Source organism: Nicotiana sylvestris, chromosome 3, assembly GCF_000393655.2.
Source record: "Nicotiana sylvestris chromosome 3, ASM39365v2, whole genome shotgun sequence".
In the NCBI taxonomy this organism is placed as follows: domain Eukaryota; kingdom Viridiplantae; phylum Streptophyta; class Magnoliopsida; order Solanales; family Solanaceae; genus Nicotiana; species Nicotiana sylvestris.
Window position 1 is genome coordinate 939,464 of NC_091059.1, and position 7,380 is coordinate 946,843.

The following is a 7,380-nucleotide window of genomic DNA, read 5'->3' on the forward strand; positions in this document are numbered from 1 at the left end:
GGCTTGTTTGTGATTGGGTTAGTGATATTTAACCTTGTTTATGCTTGAATTATAGAATTAATGGTTATAAATATTGATTCATGCCTATTTGACCTAGTCTTTACTTGAGAAAGAGAGACTAAGTCTAGGAAAACTTGGCTAACAAGAAATTGGGGTGAACTCAAGAAATTGATAGCTCCAATTAAAGGGTTAAATCTAGAGATAGTAAGTCCCAACTTGAGCATGTATCACTTGATTTTTGCAATACTAATTTGGACTTGAAAAAGCCAAATTGGGCAAAAATCACTTAAACTACCGAGAGGTATAAAGTGGATAATTGCGTGTGATTGCTATATTACGACCCCGACTAATCAAACTTGCCCTAAGAGTTTATAACCCGTTAGGTAACCACCTAGGTGGAAGTCACGACCCTAGATCCTTTATCATTTGAAAAACAACCAAAAACATTGTCTTCTAGTTTATTACTTGAAATCAATAGCTAAAGTAGAAATAGAAACAACCAACAAAAATGTGGAAGTGCAAATTGAGGCACATTATACAATTACACTATGTGTATACCTAATCCCTTTTCTAACTCCCTGAGAATTCGACCCTGACTCGTATTGGGATTTATTATTTCTTCGACCGCCTCACTACCTATATTTGTGGTGTGAGTTTGGGCGGCATCAATTTTTGGCGCCGTTGCCGGTGAGTTAAATTAGCTATATATCTAGTTTTTTGTGTGCTTTGTCTTCTTTTCCTTCCGATTCACCAATTTTGTTTTTGAATTGATTTTAGGTATGAAAATGGCTCTCAACAACGAGCCCATCGAAAATGTGTCATTAGGGGAGGAAGTGGATGATGATGCTATGGATGAGGTTCCTCTTGAACCTCAAGCTAATAGACGAGGCCGCCCGCCTCACGATAATGTGCCCGCCCCTCCCCCACCTCCACCAAGAGTAGCAGCCTACCGATAATTACCAAACGAGGATTATGCAAGTGCTATAGTCCTATCCCGTATTAGGGCTGGCATCTTCCAAATCACCAATGTGATGCTTACACTACTTGAGCAACGGGGATTCTTCACTGGGGCTTTGAATCAAAAAGCCTACAAGCATCTCAAGGGGTTTGTCGATACTTGTTGGGGATCAAGCAAACAAATGTTTTTGAGGACGAGCTGAGGTTGAGGTTATTTCCTTTTTCTCTACGGGGAAAAGCATTAGACTGATTAGAGAGGTTGCCCAATTATTCCATCCACACTTGGGATGAGTTGGCGGAAAAGTTCATTTCCAAATTCTTTTCTCCGCGACATATGGCAACGCTTCAGGATGAGATTCTTGCTTTCAAGCAAGATCCTAGTGGGCAATTGCACGAGATATAGGAAAGATATCGTACCATGGTTAAAGAGTGCACGAACAATGATATGACTAAGGTCATGATTCAACAGACCTTCTACAGGGGGATCAACACAACTAATCAATGTGTGGTTAACCAACTCACCGGGGGGAACTTTATGAACACGCCATATGCTGAAGCTTGTGAAATTCTTGATAAGATGGCGGATACCTCTACGACATGGCAAAGTAAAGTCAATGTTCCGTAAGGTGGCAGATAACTAGGGATTATGATGTATTTTAAACTCCTTATTACTGGAGTTTTGATTAGAAATGTGTACAAAATTGTCCCAAAGGCCTACATGTTGTACTTGATTGCTGGGTTTGGTCAACAAGGTGACAATTCGTCAAAACCAGCTAAAAAGGAGTGAAACATACACAAGTACCAAGAACAAGTCCAAGCACAGTATAACAGGACCAATGCGGTTGCACTCCATTTTGTGTGGTTCGCAAAGAGGAGGTTCAGAGAGGTGCTCATTTCAGGCATTCAAGCAATGCGGCCGCAAAGCATTTCATACGGACCGCATTGGCTTCATTGCGGCCGCACTCGATTTTGTGCGGTCCGCAAAGCTGGAGTTCAGAGAGTGCTGATATTGGGGAATATTTCCAATGCGGTCCGCGGTCCATTTTGTGCGGACGGTAACAGAAGCCACCGCGGCCGCGGTGAATTTTGTGAGGCCCGCGGTGGCCAAGTTCAGAGAGCAGAAGTTTCAGCCAAGAGCCTCAGTGTGACCGCACTCGATTTTGTGTGGTCCACACTACCCCTACAGGGGTATTTTTGTCCAGAAAATTTGGCCTAGTATAAATAGTTTATTTTCCTATTTTTAGGTCATCAGTTGTATTCTAGACAGCAGCTGCGCTCGTGAATAGTAACCTTTTATCATTTTGAGTAATTATCCAATAGTTTTATCATTGAATATTCAAGTTTTAGTTAGTAATTAAATATTATGTATTTTTCTTCATCTATTTCTTTATTTTCTTCTATTATCATGAGTAGCTAGACCCATTAGCTAGGGTTGTGGCTCAATCCTAGTGTGGGTAATTGATGGGTCTTGTGTTTTAAGGCTTGAATGTCTATGAGTGTCTGATATTTGGACTAATTTATGGTTTTAATGTTGAATTAGTGGTTGTAAACACTAGTTTATGCCTATTTGACTTGGGCTCTTCTTGAGAAAGAGAGCCTAAGTCTAGGAAAATTGGTCAAACAAGGAATTGGGGCGTATTCAAGAGATTGATAGCCCCAATTAAAGGGTTAAACCTAGAGATAGTAATACCCGACTTGAACCTCAATTTCTTGCACAAATTATCATACCCAATTGTTCTTGAGAAAGTCAATTAGGGAAAAATCACTCAAACTACCGAGAGGTATAGAGTGAGAAGTTTCGTGCAATGGTTATATCGTAATCCCCAAATAAGACAACCTAGCCTTAGACTCGAGAACCCGTCAAGTACCCACCTAGGAGAAAGTCACTTCCCTAGTGCCTTTTAACTATTTAGACAACCCTCAATAGTTTGCTCTTAGTTTAACTTAGCATCTTAATAGTATAAATTTAGAAGTAATATCAAAACCAATTACACAACTCCAATTTAGATAGAAACTCAATTCCCATTTCTAGCTCCCTGTGAAAATCGATCCCGACCTTCTCGGGTAAAAGTTGTTTCGACCACTCTTGCTACTTTGTAGTAGTGCAGGGTTGGCTTCGATCAGTTTTTGGCACCGCTGCCTGGGAGCTAACGGTTTTGGTTATCTATCTAAATAGTTTTGTGTATTGTTCTTCTTTCCTTCTGTGCTACTAATTTTTGTGTGTCACAACTTCAGGTACAAAATGACAGCAAACTTAAACAACACACCTCTTGGAGATATTCCGCCGGGGGAGGAGGCAGATGACAATGTTGATGATGAGGTCCCTATTGTGCCTCAAGGAGAAAGGAGAGGCCGCCAGGCCAATGATAATATTCTAGACCCTCCCCCACTACCTCCAAGAGTGGCTCCTCGAGTGCTTCCAAACCAAGGCTATGCAAGTGCAATTGTCCCTCCCCAGATTCGGACGAGCAATTTTCAAATTACCAATGTGATGCTGACATTGCTGGAGCAGTGTGGGTATTTCACAGGCACTGCCAATCAAAATGCTTACAAACATCTCAAGGGTTTCGTGGATACCTGTTGGGTGAGCAAGCAAACTAATATGTCTGAGGATGCACTTCGGTCGAGACTCTTCCCTTTCTCACTTAGAAGGAAGGCATTAGATTGGCTTGAGTGACTTCCCAACCATTCCATCACTACTTGGGATGAGTTGGCGGAAAAGTTCATTGCAAGTTTTTCTCACCGGGGCACATGACAACATTGAGAGATGAGATCTTAGCCTTCAAGCAGGAGCCCACCGAACCATTACATGAGATTTGGGAGTGTTATAGAACAATGATAAAGGAATGCCCCAACAATGATATGACTGAGGCGATGATCCAACCGACTTTTTACCGGGGCATTAACACAACAAACCAGTGCATAGTGAACCAACTTACTGGGGGTAACTTTATGAAGTTGTCGTATGATGAGGCTTGTGACATTCTGGACAAGATGGCTGACACATCCTCCGCTTGGCAAAGTAGAGCCAATGTGCCTCAGGGTGACCCCATGGTCACGTATTTGCACAAAGAGCTACATGACCATGGGCAAGCTATAGCAGAACTGACAACAACAATGAACCAGCTTGCAAAGGCACAGTTACAAAAAGTTCAAAATCCGCGCCAAGTGAATGCTATGGAGGGTGTCAATATGCTAGTGAACAAAAGAAGACAAAGAAGTCAACAGAACCAAGGGAGTTTGGATCAATTTGACAATGATTGTGGTGGATTCCAAGATGATGGTTATGATGGGCAGAATGAAGAGGTGCAATACGTGAACAACTATCAAGGCCAAAGGGGTAGTTCTTCCAACCAACAATAATGGAGACCTCACGGCAATTTTGGCAATCAACAACAACAAGGCAATGGTAATTGGGGGAACAACAACCAAAATTCCAATTGGGGCAATCAAAACAATCAGGGTAATTGGAATGGCAACAACAACAACAACTGGGGTGGTAACAACAATCAGGGAGGTTGGAACAATGGCAATCAAGGAAACTGGGGGCAAGGCTTTCAAAGGCCCCCAATGTATCAATAATCGAACAATCCACCCCCATTTCCATCCCAAGGTCCTAGTTCTTCCAACAATGATATGGGGAGAATTGAAATGATGTTTGAATAGATAATGAAAAAGAATGCGGACTCTGATGCTCAGTTGTCTTCCCACAATACTTCAATGAGAAATTTGGAGGTTCAATTAGGCCAAATCTCACAGTCCTTGAATACTCGCCCTAAGGGGGCTCTACCAAGTGATACGGTAGTAAACCTGAAGGGTGGCAACAATTATGTTATGGCGGTAACTACAAGGAGTGGATGGGGTGGTGATGTGAATGCCTCCAAACAAAAGTAAATCTTGAGTGATGAAGTTGAGTTGCAAGAAGATGAAGTTCCTTTGGTGGTTGAAAATGTGATTTATGAGAATGTGAATGAAGAAGTGAGGATTGATATTCAAGATGCCGAGGTGGAAACTCAAAATGATGTGAACCCATCTAGGAAACACATAATAGACATGCCGGAGTCGGTTGTGCCTAAAGCCAAGGCTCATTTGCCAAGGCCACCTCCACCTTATCCTCAAAGGTTCGAGAAACAGAAAAATGAGAATCAGTTTAAAAAGTTTATTGACATGATGAAGAGCTTATCCATTAATGTGCCTCTGGTGGAGGCTCTCCAATAAATGTTGGGCTATGCTAAATCATGAAAGACTTGGTGACAAAGAAAAGATCCATGGATTGCGAAACTATCAAGATGACCCACCAAGTTAGTGCAATAGTGCATTCAATGGCCCCGAAGCTTGAAGATCCTGGTGCTTTCACCATTCGTTGTACCATTGGGAGTGCGGACTTTGCTAAGGCTCTATGTGATTTGGAAGCAAGTATCAACTTGATGCCCTCCTCAGCTTTCAAGACTTTGGGCATTGGGAAACCGAGGCCGGCTTTCATGAGATTACAAATGGCGGATAGAACAATGAAGAGACCATTGGGTATTATTGATGATGTACTTGTCCGGGTGGACAAATTTATCTTGCCAGTTGATTTTGTGATCTTAGATTGTGAGGTAGATTATGAAGTTCTGATCATATTGGGCAGACCTTTCCTTACTACTGGGAAGGCCTTAGTTAATGTGGAAGCAGGGGAACTCACCTTCCGGGTGGGTGATGAGAAAGTGGTCTTTCATGTGTGCAAGTTAATGAAGCAGCCCAACAGTTCTGAGGTGTACTCTTTTGTGGACCTTGTCACGGTAGTGATAGTTGATGATACAAGTTTAATGATCAATATGGAAGATCCTCTAGAGGCCGTATTGTTGAATCTTGATGTCAACGATGATGAAGGACGAGTGGAGTATGTGAATGCTTTACATGGGATGAGCTCTTACTCTTATGAGCCTAGAAAACTATCTTTGGACCTTGAGAATAGGAAGACTCCACCAACAAAACCTTCAATTGAGGAACCTTCGGTGTTGGAGTTGAAGTCGTTGCCTCCATACCTCAGGTATGAATTTTTAGGCCCTAGTTCTACTTTTCCAGTTATTCTTTCCTCTTGTCTTACTAACATGCAGGTTGATGCCACATTGGCGGTGCTTCAAAAGAGGAAAAAGGCAATTGGATGGACTTTAGCTTATATTCGGGGGTTAAACCCTGCATTCTGTATGCACAAGATCATTTTGGAAGATAATTCAAATCCCTCCTTGGAACATCAAAGGAGGTTGAATGAAGCAATACAAGAAGTTGTGAAAAAGGAGGTGATCAAGTTGTTGGATGTCGGGATTGTGTACCTCATCTCTGATAGCTTTTGAACTTCACTGGTGCAATGTGTACCGAAGAAGGGTGGCATGACCGTGGTTGCAAATTCACAAAATGAGTTGATTCCTACCAGAACAGTCACCGATTGGAGGGTACGCATGGACTACCACAAGTTGAATAAAGTGACTTGCAAGGATCACTTTCCATTGCCTTTTCTTGATCAGATGTTAGATTGACTTGCTGGGCGTGCCTTCTACTGTTTCTTGGATGGGTATTCTGGATACAACCAAATTTTGATTGCTCGGAAAGATCAGGAGAAGACCACATTCACTTGTCCATATGGCACATTTGCCTTTTCTAGGATACCTTTTAGGTTGTGTAATGCACCAGCTACATTTCAGCAGTGTATGATCACTGATATGGTGGAATATATTTTGGAGGTGTTCATGGACGACTTTAGTGTTGTGGGTGATTCAATTGAGGAATGCTTGAAAAATCTTGATAGAGTGTTGGCCCGTTGTGAAGAAACCAATCTTGTTCTTAATTGGGAAAAATGCCACTTTATGGTGGAAGAAGGCATAGTTCTTGGGCATAAAATTTCAAAGCATGGTACAAAGGTAGACAAAGCAAAAATTGATGTGATTTCAAGGCTCCCTCCCCTACCTCTGTCAAGGGAATTAGAAGTTTTCTTAGCATGCGGGGTTTTATCGAAGATTTATCAAAGACTTTTCCAAGGTAATGAATCTCTTATGCAAGCTATTGGAAAAAGATGCAAAGTTTGTGTTCGATGAGAAATGTATGCAAGCATTTGAACTTCTCAAGCACAAGTTGACCACCACTCCTATCATTACTGCACCTAATTAGAGCTTGCCTTTTGATCTCATGTGTGATGCGAGCGATGTTGCAGTTGGGGACGTTTTGGGACAAAGAGTGAACAAAATGTTTCATCCGGTGTACTACGCGAGCAAGACAATGAATGATGCTCAAGTGAACTACACGATGACTGAGAAAGAGCTTTTGGCTATTGGGTTCGCAATGGAGAAATTTTGGCCATATCTTATGGGTGCCAAGGTCATAGTCCATACCGATCATGCCGCACTCCGGTACTTGATGACGAAGAAGGATTCTAAAGCTAGACTG